This window comes from Canis lupus, chromosome 11 (genome assembly GCF_003254725.2).
Source record: "Canis lupus dingo isolate Sandy chromosome 11, ASM325472v2, whole genome shotgun sequence".
NCBI classification, from domain to species: domain Eukaryota; kingdom Metazoa; phylum Chordata; class Mammalia; order Carnivora; family Canidae; genus Canis; species Canis lupus.
In genome coordinates, this window is record NC_064253.1 from 63,034,597 (window position 1) to 63,049,804 (window position 15,208).

A 15,208-nucleotide genomic window follows, 5' to 3' on the forward strand; every position below is an offset into this window, starting at 1 on the left:
TATGTAAAACCAATTATATGTTAGGGGTCTGCTGAACAGCCTTGAACCCAGAGTTACGGGCGGGAATTGCCGTGTCCCCCCAAAAGGCATATGTTGAAATCCTAACCCCTATCATGACCAAATTAGGAGGTGAGGCCTTTGGGAGTAATTAGATCATGAGGACAGAATTTTCATGAATGGGACTCATGCTCTTATGAGAAGAGACCCCAGAGTGGTCTCATCCCCTCTCTGTTGTGGGGAGAATATAATTTAAAAAATAAGCCTATCTGCAATCAGCAAGAGAGCTCCCACCAGAACCTGACCATGTTGGCACCCAGATCTCAGCCTTGTAGCCTCCAGAGCTCTGAGAAATAAATTTCTGCCGGTTATAAGCTTCCCAGTCTATGGTGTCCTGTTATTCTGAATAGGACACCCAGTAATAGGCTCACATAAGAAGTGGTAAGTAAATGAATTAATCCAGTGGCTTCCCAAGCGTTCGCACAGCCTCCAAAGCCCTACTTGATCCTAGGCAGCCCCTGGGTGCCTGCCCAACCTCATCGACAATCAGTGTTGACTTCTCTTGCTCCACATGCCACACTAGCCTTCTCGCTATTCCCACAACATCAAGCAGCAGGACCTGACCTCCGAGCCCTGCTCCTTCCTCGGCCTGTGCCGTTTTTCACGAGATGCCCAGGGCTCCATCCTCCCATCCCAAAGGCCTCAGTACGACCTTCCCCGGCCAGACGACTTACCATAGCAGCTGTTCTCCCTCCATCTCCGTGTCTGGCCTTACTCTTTATTATCACATTAATCACTAGCTGGAGTTGGGTTACAGAGCTTTCCATTATTTTGCATCTGACTGTTCCACCAAAGACATAAGCTTCATGAGGCCAAGGGTTTCAGTTCTTGTTTGATCTTCAATGCCTGAAATAGTACCTGGCATACGGAGTCCTCTCAATAAATACCTGCTGGATTGGTTTTTAAAGGCTAACAAGTGGATTTTTTTACTGTCTTATATTTGTCAGATACCATGGTGAACATTTTCAGGTATACAGTTTCACGAGGGCCCTCTCTATTTGCTTTTTATCACCCCCCTCCATCTCCTTCCACCCGTCTTCCCACCGGCTAATGGAGTTTATTGCCTCGCGGCCTATGATTTCAAACAGTGTTGTCTGGTTTTTCACCCACAAAATTTAACACACTTATTTCTTCTTGTCCATACCTGTCTCGCCCTAGATCTTATGCTTCCAGAAGATAGCAGCATGTTCTTGTCCATCTCTTTTCCCAGAGCTGAGCCAATTCCCAGGCATACCTAAGAGTTCTCTACAAATGTTCACTGAATGAATGAATAAATGAAGGAATGACCTTGCATGTAAAGAGAAAAGAATAAGCAGAGGCAGAGAGAAGACAAGTATCTGACTCTTTTTGGACTTTCAGAGGCAGAGTGTTTGAAAATAGAATTTAGAATCAGTCAGATTTAGATTTGAACCCATCTTCACCACTTACAAATTCTTTAGTCTTGAGCAATTTACATATCCTCAGCTTTGGTGTTCCCTTCTGTAAGCCAGGAATAGATCCTCCTACTTAAGGATTAAGTAATATAATGTAGGTAAGTATCTGGCATGCCAGTTCCTTTCTCCCCCGTGTGACACGAAATGGCTACACATTCTCAGAGTGGGATAACCAATCTGGTTGAATTATAGCTCTGGGGAGGAGTGAGAGAATGGGAACGGAGAAGCTGATTACCCATCTGTCTCTATGATGGCTTTCTCTATAGGTGATTTTTGTCACTTGTACATTGGTGACAAGAGATGCAATTCTTGGGCCAGCGAGAGTTCCTCCCTATTGCTTTAGCACTGAGGGTCCCTTCAACCTGGAAGTGCATGGACGTTCAAGATCTTTCTATGATCACATGAGGAAGACACATATACAAATTTCTCCGAGGGCCCTTTCTTTGAGTTTAATTATTTGTCAAATAACAGAATCTTAAGGGGCCTTGGAAGGATCTAGCTTCAGTCCAGCATTTAAAAAGTCTTTCAACATTCATTTGTTTTGGCTCTTTAAATTTTTTCTCTCAAAAGAAGATCCTGCTGCTGCTGCATGATCTATGTGTACCTGTATCTCATAATCATGAGAGGAAAGATTTCTCGAAAATGAAACAACTATTCTGCTTATAAAGTTGCTTTACAACTTTAAAGGGGGGTTGCTTAGGGAACCAATGATCACACCTCTCCCTAAGAGTTCTGAACCTATTAAGAAAGAAACACTGGGGTCAAACAAGAGTCTAGATATTAGTGTTATTGCTGGGAAAGTGGTATTGGAGAATGTGACATGAGAGGTTCCTGTGAGCTTCTATTCTTTTTTCCTAAGTTCTAGATCTTGAGACCCGCACCTGAAGCAAGTCAGGCCTGACAGCTTCCAGCTACAAGGAGCATCATTACGTGTTTCAATGAATATAGAAAAGTCAAGAGACAAAGGCCACTCCTGAGTAGCATCATTTTATCCCATCCAAAAATGCTCTCCGGACCAAAGTAGACTTCTGAGGTCTCACCAATCAGAGATAGGAGGCAGGAAACCGAGCCATACTTTTAAGTAGGAAGTAGTTCCTATGTCACAGTCCAGAGGAAGATGCGGGTGGGGGTGGCTACTGGTTGTTCTGCTGCCTTTATCTTGCCTTAGTAGATCCCTGGCCCCTCATGAATTATTCCTTCAGAGTATGGCCGAGCATATGGCCTCCTTCTAAGCCAATCCTTATTTACACCATACCGGCTCTCTTTAGTTCTTCCCCACATTTTCTTTTTCAGAACCAGTGATTATTTTTGTCATCTTATCCCTGGATCTTCTCTAAATTCCATACTTTTTAAGTCAGGAGATCCTCAGAAATAACTGCTAATGCTAAGATCAACTATATGAGAATTAGATTTTCCAATAATAGGAAAATTTTCTCCACACTGTCTGATGCACAACTTATGGGGACTTATGGGGACTCCGAGTACTTCTTTCTGTTAAAAAAAAAAAAATTGATTGATTTAGAGGGAGAGAGAGAGAGAGAGCAGGGGGAGGGACAGAGGGAGAAGGAGAGAGAGACTCTTCAGCAGACTCCCTGCTGAGCACAGAGCCTGATGCAGAGGGTTGATCACATGACCCTGAGATCATGACCTGAGTGAAACCAAGACTCAGAAGCTTAACCAACTGAGCCACCCAGGAGCTCCTGAGCACTTTTTTCTTATTCAGTAAACAGTAAACAGCCCTCTTCTGAGCGGCTGCATTGTAGTTCCCCCAATGGCCTTCACCGATCCATTTGGCCAACCCCAAGGGTAAAGAACACCCCTAATTGTAATCCAGTTTTCCCAAGGGCTTGCTCTCATACCAATTTACATAAAAGTATAGCTGCCCTTCAAGTATCAAAGATGCTAAATAAATTGCTGAATAAACTGCCCTTCAAAGATGTTAATTAAGTTGCTGAATACTTCAACTTCCTCCAATTCACTCAGAGGAGAAAAGAGCCCCTGAATAGCCACTAAGCACCTGACCATGTTCAGACTCTAATTTCTTTTTTTTTAATAAATTTATTTTTATTGGTGTTCAATTTGCCAACATATAGAATAACACCCAGTGCTCATCCCATCAAGTGCCCCCCTCAGTGCCCATCACCCAGTCACCCCCACCCCCTGCCCACCTCCCTTTCTACCACCCCTGGTTCGTTTCCCAGAGTTAGGAGTCTTTCATGTTCTGTCTCCCTTTCTGATATTTCCCACTCATTTTTTTTCCTTTCCCCTTTATTCCCTTTCACTACTTTTTATATTCCCCAAATGAATGAGACCATATAAAGTTTGTCCTTCTCTGACTGACTGACTTACTCAGCATAATACCCTCCAGTTCCATCCACGTCGAAGCAAATGGTGGGTATTTGTCATTTCTAATGGCTGAATAATATTCCATTGTATACATCAGACTCTAATTTCTGAGAGCCATGGAAGCACATGAGCAATTCTGGAAATGAGGACTGTGGTCCCAAGGACCAGGAGATAAAAGTTTAACTAACAGGAGATCGGAGGCGATCTGCTGAGGGTAATGAGGACCAAACACATGACAATTGTCTTTTGGAAACTAATAACAATTATGGCAACCAAGATAATAGCCCCTACATGATATTATACCCTGAGTCCTTCCTTTTCTTGGGGAACCTTGGGTCTCCCTCAATTATCTTGCTAATCAAAGAGGCAGTTGATGTTAGGTAGACCAAGCACTAAGCTTGGTATCAATTTTCTGGTGCTAGCATTCTCAGAGCTGTGACTTTGGGCAAATCACCTTATTTCTCTGAGCCTCAGCTTCCTCATCTGGAAGTTGGGCATGATACCTATGTCACAGTTTGTTGTATTGTTCAAATGGGATGATGGATACAAAAGCGCGTCGGAAACTGAAGAACTATGCAAACTGAAGGTATTTTTATTGCTAATAGCAGTTATTATTCCCCCATCCCTGCAAGGCATATAAAGGGATGAATATTACATTACCCATTTTACAGATGAGAAAATAGAGGTGCAGAGGCCCAAGTGATGGTAATGTTGGAAAATACCATGTGCATCAGAATCAGGTGGATCTGAATCCCGTATTTTATTTTTTTTTATTATTTAGAAAAGATTTATTTTTATTTATTTATGATAGACATGGAGAGAGAGAGAGAGGCAGAGACACAGGCAGAGGGAGAAGCAGGCTCCACGCTGGGAGCCCAACGCGGGACTCGATACCCTCAATTCCCGGGACTCGAAACCGCTGAGCCACCCAGGGATCCCCTGAATCCCATATTTTAGCTATATGACCTGGGATTAGTTCCTTAACTTCTCTGAACTTCAATTTCTTTTATAAAATTGGTGTCTTGGGGCAGCCCGGGTGGCTCAGCTGTTTAGCGCCACCTTCGGCCCAGGGCCTAATCCTGGAGACCGGGGATCGAGACCCATGTCAGGCTCCCCACATGGAGCCTGCTTCTCCCTCTGCCTGTGTCTCTGCCTCTCTCTCTCTCCCTCTCTGTCTCTCATGAATAGATAAAATCTAAAAAAAAAAAAAAATAGTGTTTTTGTGGGACTGGCCCAAGATAACACAAGGAAAACACATGATACATTTATCTAACACCTAAGAAGTGTTTAAGAAACGGTAACTGTTGTAATCATTTAATGAAGTCTGCTCTAGGTAGCAGGCTTGTTTCAGCCCTCGTTATTCTCCTGGAACTTTTAGTACTTTAATCAATGTTTTTGTTATTTCTGAAAGACCACGATCTGCAAAGCCCTTAACTACTTTTACTCCTTGAATCACTTTGTGTTCGTGGAATACATTGCCAAAAGGGAGAGAGGCAGTCACACAGTAGGAAGCTTAGGAGACTGTGTTTTAGCTGGACAAGCATGAACAGTTTCGCCTTTGGAGAGCCACAGGCTCCTATTGGTAGCAATGTTTAAAGACCAAGCTAATTGGTATCAACTATGTATTACGTAAAGCAAAAGTGTTCCCCCCCACACATCACTTAAAAATACGTTTTTCAATAAAGGAAAAAGTGATGTAACATGAGCCTTCACAGCTGTAAACAGAGAGGCTTGGAGCCGAGTGGCAGGGCACCCCAACCCTTCCTCTGTCTTTCCTAAATAACAAAAGAAAAAGGTTGGCTGAGACAGGGTGTGGGTGAGTGTACCCCACGGTTCTGGGCACTGTGACTCTCAGCTCCCATCTGTTGGCTGTCTGGGCTCCCCACACCTCTCCCACACTGCTGGGATAGGGTGCCACCATTTGTCAGAAGACTCCAGACAGCCAGCAAGATAGTTCACTTAAAAACCTGTTCTGGGGGACGCCTGCGTGGCTCAGTGGTTGAACGTCTGCCTTTGGCTCAGGGCGTGACCCCAGTTTAAGGATGGAGTCCCACATCGGGCTCCCTGCAAGGAGCCTGCTTCTCCCTCTGCCTGTGTCTCTGCCTCTCTGTGTCTTTCATGAATAAATAAATAAAATCTTTAAGTAAGTAAATAAAAAATAAATGGATAAAAATAAAAACTTGTTCTGAGCCTCCTAGAGAAAGGGGCCCTTGGGTATTAACATCTAGGCACAGCCCAGGGCAGAGAGTCCCACTCTGATCTGGGCAGAAGAATAGTGTGTGTGTGTGTCCCTGTGTGTGTGATGTGTGTTTATGCAAATGTGTGCTAGTGTCTGTACATACGTGCTTGCGTGTGTGTATATACACACATACAACTTAGATTTCTCTGGAGTCCGCTTACTGCCTCAAGAGAGAAAGGCTGAGGTGAGGATTGGGGCCGACGTGTCTCCGGGAGGCCGGGGGTCTGGCTGCCTGCCAGAGTTCCCTCTGCCTCAGATGCATCTCTTGCCTTTTCCTCCTTGCTCAGTGAACATCTCGTCCTCCCGTTCTCCAGGCACCTGGCCTTTTCCAGCAAAACCATCCTTGATCTCTAGCACTTGGGCAACCCTCCCTAATTACAAACTCCAAAATCGTGTTCCTTTCCCTGAGTCAAGCATTCTCCTTTGTGGTATTTACCAGGAGCATGTTTTGACATTGCTCTGAGTGATCCTTTTGTCTCACTCACTGGGCTGCAGTCTTCAGTGGGAGAAGGGGCAATGCGTGTGGTTGCGGACCAGGGTGGCTGAGCACACAGCAGATCCTAGAAAAGATACCTGGTATTCCAGGGAGCCTTGAGTGGAGTCATCCCTACTCTCTGCCTACAGTACCTCCTTGTCTAGTGGGCAGGGGAAGCCTGCAAATAGATCCTTACAGTCGAGTGTGCCAAGGGCTAGGGTGCAAGTTTTTACTAGCAGCTGTAAGATTAAATAAAGATAAGGAGAACTTTCTCTGCTCGGGCAATTCAGAATTCACCAGGGCAAGGGAGGTCTTCTAGGCCAAAGAACTAACAGCACATCCACAGAGGAGGGCCGTGGGAGGGAAAGCAGACCGGGGACTCCCCCGTATCTAAGAGCCAAAGTGATGTAGGCCTCAAGATGATAATGGAAAACGATGCCAGCGAGGGCAACTTGACTTGCATTCTTGCTTGAGAAAGCCGATCCCCAAATTCTTTGATGGAAGCGAAGATCAGAACAATGGCCAACTGAAAGAATGTGGAAAATGGTTAAAAAAAAAAAAAAAAAACAAAAACCAGCTGCAGCTCCCTGGACTCCCTAGAGCGGATGGTTTAGACCAGAGGTTCCCCCAGTGTGGCCCCCCCAGCCAGCAGCATCAGCGTCACCTGGGAACTGGCTAGAAATGCAAATCTGCAGGTCCTCCTCTAGGACTACTGAATCAGAAAGTCTGGGGGTGCAGCCCAATCATCTGAGCTTTAACAGACCAGCAGGGGGATCTGATGCAGGCTGCGGTTGGTGAGCTACTGGCTTGGTGGGGGGGCAGAGGGCTACAGCTTTTTCACATATTATATGTAATATTGTATATTATATAATTCACAGAGGTTGATAAATGAAGAAGCTCTTGAAAATAGCATTTTATTTATTGGCCAGTAAACAGGGGTTTGACATATTCAAGGAGCCTTAAGTCTTAAGCCACTATCCCTTCAGGGCCACTGAGCTTTGCCAGCAAAATCAGTGCCTCCTGTTGCAAGACAGGTACTTTTGCCCAACAGCGGAGAGGAGGGAGCCTTGCTCAGGGCACCAGCGCAAACCTGGGACCTCGTCCGGCCACAGCCTGCCAAGCCTGCCTATGGGTCTGGAAATCAGGACAAGACAAGATTCCCACGTACAAAATTAGATCTTGGAAACAGGTTAGTTATCTTGGACAGACTTAGCAGGGAGGAATGTTATCGCCGTAGAGATCTACACACAGATCTGTACGAAACTGAACTGAAACTCCGCAGTCTTTTAAGAGAAAGCCACCAGCCAGAGAGAGCAGAGGAGGTACAGGATGCCCGTGCTCCTCCCCGCATGGAAAAATCAAGAACTGGGCTTCTGTGGCCTATGTGAGGTTGACCTCTCCCTCCCCATGGCCATGGCCTACTTTCCGCTCAGGTCTAGGCGCATGCAGCCTTCAGGGGACACTTCTAGATGTACGGGCCTCCCGCAATCACCTGTCAAAAGGAAGGGACACGAAGTCCAGGAGAGAGTGGCCACTCGAGGTGTTTAACTTGCTTAGAGGCAGACTGTAATTACCCCGCGGAGTGACTGAATCAGCAAGGCACCGTGTATGGTGTTGCTTGACAATTGTGAAAGCAGCTCTGGATGTCGTGTAAATACTCTGTTCCTTCACCCAGGTCATTAACTTTTAGCACCTCATTCGTTGTTTGGCTGCCTCCCTCTCCTCGGTGATCTGGCCACTTCTGTGGCATAGGGCAGGAGAAGCACTAGGGGTTTCAGAGGCAGCCGGACGTGGGCGACACGCACCAGCTGGGTGACCTTGGGTAGGTCTTTTCGCTTCTCTGAACCCCAGTTATCTGGGAAAGCAAGAAAAGAGGAACCTGCCGTTTCTATGAGGATGGAGGGAGATGCTCTTTACAAAAAAGCAGGGACAATGACTGGTCCCCTCTAGGAGATCACCGGACCTTTTTGGTGCCTTTTCCTTCTCCGGGGTCCTTGTGAGACGACCTGAGATCATCAACGTGAAGGGCACTGACATACAAGTGTTGGTCGGCTATTGCTATTCTTCTTCTTTTTCCTTTTAATTTTTACCTCCAAGCTTTTCTTTACCATAGTTTTACTTTTCATAGGAATTTCACAATAGTAGCTTTAGAAAAGACACCAAGTGTCATGCCCACAGGTACCGCATGTCCCTTTTTTTTTTTTTTACAGTTAAACTCCACTCCAAGGAGTTACCTGTGGTTTTGCAGTCAGGACCAGCTTTTGAGCCTACCTCGGTCTGTTGCTCCAATTTGTCCCCCTGGGAGAGGCCTTGGAGGTCCTTGTCACCCAATGCCCAAGCTGCAGCCACCAGGGACTTGTCCAAGGTCACATAACAAACCACAGGAAGCACCAGGATTGAACTCACAGCTCCCAGAGCTCAGCTCCAAGATCTCTGCTCCTCTCTGTGTGTTTGAGTCACGCTCTCTGGACCCAGGAGACAGGCAAGCTCTAAATCGTCCTTTCCCAATCACAGAGGAACCTCTGCTTTGGCAAAGAATTCTCAGAGGTTGCTGACTTTGTGCAGCGTCTAATCCCGGAGTGAGGTGGGGAAGCTGGGGGGTGCAGGGGGGTGGGGGGGGGGAGGGAGATCTTTGGGAGCTTAGTTCCTGTTTATCCGTATTTCATTCTTTTAGTCCCTGGGGCTATAATATCCATTTAGAAAGATTAAATCAAACAGGATTGGGGACAGAGAAAGGGGAGCTAAGGCAGAGGCAGGGAGAGAAGAACGTGGAATTCTCTAAGCATTAAAATAAAGAACCTAAGACATTCCTAATTCTCAAAGAGGTCTCACTTCTTAAAGACCAGCTGCTCCTTGGGCGATCACTGGCAGGTGAAAGCAGTTTGTGTGATTTTTTTTTTTTTTTTTTTGTCCATGAACCTGGCTTTTCTTTCCAGCATTCTCAGGTGCACTGGAGCCCCTGGGAAGAGAGAGGACTTTTTCAAAAGACACTTCCACCTCCTAATCCCTGTGCCTACAAACCAAATATTGATCTATTTAGTAAACCAGCCGGTGGGAGGAGAGATTGTAAAGCCCTGTTTACTCAGCAGTTGGGCCCCCCTGACAGCTGTTCAATGGGGGATTATGATGTCACAGTGGTAATTACACTATAAACAAGGGATGGGGGGAGAAGAAAGCATGAAAGGAAACTGTGGGGCTAGTTACCAGGCAACCCAAAATACGTAACCTGAGACCCGACAAGCACGTTAATTTTCTTGCAAGCCTCCCAGATGTCCTCACTTTATGGCTAACGCTCAGTTTCAGTTTCAATTTGTTTATTTGCCCTTCTTTGGTCACAAATGTGGAGTTGAAAATCCTGGAAGAGAGGAGAGAAAGCCGAGAAAGATGGGAAAGGAGGAGGGCTTGTGCTTGCCCCCTGGGAGGCCGGCAAGTCCTGAGAGAGCTAAGGGGCTTGCTGGTGTCTTTTCAGAAGGAGGCGGAGGTCACTGCCCAAGGAGGGAGCTGAACCAGGTGCATCAGTGAACGGGCACCTGAGAAAGTGACCCCGGGGGGGAGAGAGGAGAAAGGGGAAAAGGAAGAGAAAGTGAGATGAAGCCCGTGAAGTGAGAGGAGGAGAAGATTCCACTGTGGGTTCACCCCCGCCCTGCCCCGCAGGCTAGAAGGGGCCCCGGAGGCCCACAGCCCCACCTAGTGGTTGCCCCCACATCATCTTTCCTACCTGTCCTGACCAAAAGCTCTCTATAGGGCCGGGCAGCCTGGCCCCTTCTTCTTCTTCTTTTTTTTTTTTTTAATTTTATTTATTTATTCATGAGAGATACAGAAAGAGAGGCAGAGACAAGGCAGAGGGAGAAGCAGGCTCCATGCAGGGAGCCCGACATGGGACTCGATCCCAGGTCTCCAGGATCACACCCTGGGCTGAAGGCAGGTGCTAAAACCGCTGAGCCACCCAGCCAGGCCCCTTCTTTAGACAGCTTTATCCAGAAGGTACATTGTTGAGCTGAAATCAGGAAACGTAACTCACAGGCCCACAGGGACCCAGAAACAAGGACTAGGACACCCTGGGTTTTTCTGCTGGATTCTCATCCCATTCGCAGTTCTCCCTCCCAATGGGCTTTTGTTCTTGCTTTTGTTTTAATCGGGTTCTTTCCTCCCCCACTCCCTGAACAATTTTTCCATTTGTCCATGTTCCTCTTATAATCCGGGCTTTGAAACGAGACACCCGGTGGGGTGAGGTCTGACCTCAGGGAACTAAGCAGGATGGACCTCGGCACCACCTCGGGGCCCCTCTCTTTGCGGAGCAGTAGAGGTGTGATGACCCAGCCTGCGTGGCCTCCGCCGAGCTGACCGTGAGACTTGCAGCAACTCGGCCGCTGGTGTTGAAGTCATCCAAGTCATCCGTAGCTCAACACCTGCCGCGGTGACAGTATTTACACCACGGTTATTGGCAAACACAACAGATCAGGGCTTCGCTTCGCCATCCTCCAGACAGCGATTCAGCAGCTCGCTACTCCTGCTGGCCAGTCACCCCGGCTGGGATCCAATGATTCGCGGGGCACTGGCGGAGACTGTGGCCGGGGCGCCCTGCAAACCACAGGCCTCCACACAGAAGCTACAGTTGGAACCGGATTCTAATTCCCCTTGACTGTCTTCCACCCACATAGTGGCCACAAGATGCTGAAGGGCCAGGTTGGGGGTGGGAAAACAGGTCCCCCGACCTGGACGGTGGAGGCGGCTGCTGCTCTGGGCACCGGCGCCAATCCAGCAGCTGGTACAGTCAACTGCGTTTCTGCAACCTCGGGGATTCCATCACATTTCCTCTCCTCCTAAATTCTAGTAATAACGGTCTAGAATGACAGTTTGGTGACAAGGCTAAATTCCAGTCCTGGCTCGGCCACTCCTTCAGTATCTGATGGGAAGCCCCTGCCTGTCCTTCCCTGAGCCTCAGTTTCCCTCGCTGTCAGCACGGGGCTTGAGGCTGGGGACCTCTGACTGCAGATGACTTTTGCAGCTGGCTCCAGCGTGGGCCACGGCACCAGCAGCCTCACGGGCGCCCGGAGCAGAGCTCAGTCGTGGGGGAGGAACGATTTTCCACCCCATAATTCTCACTGTGTGGACTTGTTTCTCGCCCCCACTCCTGCTGTTGTCCTGGGGATGGTTTGTTTGTTGTGGCTCTCCTCAGATGCACTACGAGTCGGCCCCGATATTGCAGCCCTAGGCCACGTTCTCTCCCAGGGACGCTCACCCCAGTCCAAGCTGCTTCTCAGTCACTTCCTTAAACCCGGCCACCAAGCCTCAGACGTGGCACAGATCCGGGCAGCTTGGCAAAGCCTCCATCCCTCTGCGGAGATCTTCCCTTTGGCTCTCACCTGAGCCTTTCGCAAGAGAAGATGCGGAAGGGGGTGGGGGGGGTTCTTCTGCCAACATGATGACAACTTAGGAAGCGGCCCAGCGTTGCTGCTCTGCATCCTCAAGCTGCCTCCCTTTCAAGGGCCCAAGTTTGGAAGTTAGAGACTTGAACATCGTTTGCTAGCACATTTCTGATCTCCTCTCCCATCGCAGCTCCGCCTCCTGCAGCATCTGGACACTTCTTGCCCCCACTTCCCGGATCACTTGTCTTCCCACACGTGTCCCTGAGACTTGATTCCCCTGAGTGTCTGTTCCGATGGTACATCAGGCTTCCCTTTGACAACTCTGTGTGCATAGCAACGCTCCTTACTCCTCTCCCTTCCAGTTTAGCCTGTCAGCGTGTCGCTGTCTGAGTGATGTATTTACCTGCCTTTAACTCTTTCCCAAACCTTAGATCCATGAGCACAGGCGTTTTGTTTTGCTCACTTCTGAATCCCCAGTGCCTGGAACAGTGTCTGGCCCATGACAGATACACTGTAAATACTTGCCCAGTGAGCGGATATACAGTCAATCCTCCTTACTTGCATATTCCATGTTTCTGAATTTTCCCTAAAATTTATTTGTAACCCCCAAATCAATATTTATGACAGTTTCATGGTCATTCACAGACTTGCCCGGAGTGGTGGAAAATTTGCCCAGTGCACCTGTTCCCAGTGGAGGTTGAGCAAAGTGATGCTCTGCCTTCTTGTTTCAGCTCTCTTTTGTTTGCAGTCTACTTGGTGGCATGTTTTTCACATCTCTTGTTGGTGATTTCACTGTTTAAAATGGTCTCAGGCATAGTGCTGAAGGGCTGTCAGATGATCCCCAATGCTAAAAGGCTGTGACGTGCCTTATAGAGATAATACGTGTTTAGATAAGCGTCATCCAGGCATGAGTTATAATGCTATTGACCATGAGTTCAATGTTGATGAATCAACAATATGTATTAAATAAGGTGTCCTTAAACAGAAACACACATAAAACAAGGTTCTGTATTGATGGGTGATGAAAATGTTGCAACCAGAGGCTTGCAGGAACCTAACCCTGCATTTCCCCTAAGAACATTGGCTCCGTATTCTCCAATTCTGTGTTCACAGACACTTGATAGCTACCATGAATAATGAAAATCACGTGTACCTGGGTTTGAATTTTAAGTACTAACCCACTAAAAGCAGCAATTGAGTGATTATGATTCTCTGAATCTTAGATTCCTGTCAGTTGGTAATAATAGTGCCCATCCTCATAGCTGTTCAAAAGAGTAAGCTAGATGATTACTGTAACCAAATGCCTAGTACAGCATCTGGCCCATCAAGGATGGACCATAGTCATTCATTCCTCTTACCTTTCTTTTGTTCATAAACATATTTGCAATCCACAGGGAAAATACATTTTGCTTTCTTGTGTCATCAAAAGTATTTCTCCAGGTAGTTCTCAGGACTTTGAAACAGCCTATCAGCTGTCCTGATCCTTTCTCTTAGTGTTGGACATGAGCTTACACCAAATTTTGAATTATGCAATGAACAACTTTTTTTTTGTTAATGTCATTTTTTTTCTCTTTTTAAGGCATTTATGTCTTTACAATAAGCTCCCAGGAGTAGAATTACTAATTCAATGGGTACAAATGATTGGATAGCCCTGAAAGTAAGTTCTGATAGTGGTGATAAGAAGAGACTTCTTGGCAGACACTCTGCTGGGTGTGTGTGCACGGGACTTAGAGGTTCACCAAGTGATTCACCCATTTTCCTGCAGCTTTCAACTTCTCAGAGAATCTAGACCTGGGAAAAACCTTAGCAATTGCCTCATCATATCAAGAAGGAAACTGAGGTTGTAGGAAAGAAAGGTGGTATGACTAGTCAGTGCCAGATGAGGACTGAGCCCCAGGTCCACTGACTCTCAGATCAGTCTTCTTTCTACCACCCCTTGGCCATAATGAAAAGTAAAGTGTTTCTACTAGATGTACTAATGCTGCTTTCTCAAGCTTTTAGGACCTATTGCTTTGAGGAAAGGAAATGTGACAGAGACAGTATGTTTCCTACAGAGAAATTTAAATGTGCTATTCTGTTTATTTCTTCCTTTTTAAACTTCTGTGTCAATATAGTGTCAAATTGGATAAGACAGAGGTTTTGTGCTTAAAACAATGGTTCAATATCAGAGAGACCAACACAGAATCTAAAGCCAACCAGCACAGCTCTGTCTCTACACCTGTCATTGAAACTCTTCTCACTACATTCTTTCCATGGGAGGTAAAGACTACAACTCCCCCCGTAAGACTGTGTAACACACACTGAGCAGCACTTTTCTGATACAGTGATGGCATAAACCATCATGGTGGTAATTAATGGTTCCTAGAGAATGACAAGGCCTCGAGGAGTCGTCTGTTCTATTAATCCAATTTTCAAACCACGCTAAAACTTAGTTGTCTACATTGCCTCAAAAAGCTCCCTGTGATATCAGGATAGAACAAAGCAGAATTGGAACTACTCAAGAGTCCCAAGGAGCTTTTATGATTTTAGAAAATACAGCTGTTGTTCAGTCTCACCAAGAAAGAAAATTCCCCAGATATTCATGGAACCTGTCTCCATGCTGGGCCGATGGAGCCAATGATTCTTAGGTTGAAACTAAGTAAATAGTTTCACAGAGACTTATGCCTCAGTTACAGTCTTGAGTTGAGAATGATGAGATGGGCTTACCTGTCATCAGAAGAATTGCACTGATGTAAGAACAAACTTTCCATTTTCTCTCTATAGAAGCAAGAAGCCCCATGTGTTTGCCCAAGATTGCCTATCTTTAGGCAAGGGAAGGGAAGGGAAGGGTAAAGGAAGGGAGGGGAAGGAAAGGAAGAGAGAGGAGGAGAGAAAGGATAACCTTTTAGTTCCACAGAAATCTCTCATACAAAAGAAAAATATACATAGACCATATAAAAAGAAATGCATATCCCATTTCCTTACTTTTTAGTAAAAAATATTTTCTCTTAACCAAAACCTAAGAGTTCTTTTCTTTCCACTTGGATATGATTAAGTGTCTTTTATTCCAATCAGCAGCTATCTTGTATGTCTTGGATAAAGGGTCAACCTCTTCTCCCTGGAGCTAGCTCTTATTTTTCCATAAAGACACTTATCTACTCTAACATTGGTACCAAGGATAATAGCCAAGATTTTAGCTATGTTTAATAAGGATCCATCAGCAACTATGTGTCTAGTATCCAGCAAATACTCAGCTCGGTCCTAGGGAATTAGAGATGTACAAATCACTGAACAAAAATGTATTCAACTA

The 15,208-nt window shown here is 46.3% G+C and overlaps 1 long non-coding RNA gene across 1 annotated transcript in view; it reads right to left on the bottom strand.

Annotated features, from left to right (window-relative positions):
* Window positions 1-7,231: 7,231 nt before the first annotated feature.
* LOC125756078 (uncharacterized) overlaps window positions 7,232-15,208 on the bottom strand; it is a 63,358-nt gene continuing 55,381 nt past the window's right edge. Inside the window, exons 3-4 of the long non-coding RNA XR_007414130.1 lie at window positions 14,626-14,716; window positions 7,232-9,905 (exon numbers count right to left, since the gene is read on the bottom strand). This is a non-coding gene — a long non-coding RNA (uncharacterized LOC125756078). The remainder of the gene's footprint in view (window positions 9,906-14,625; window positions 14,717-15,208) is intronic.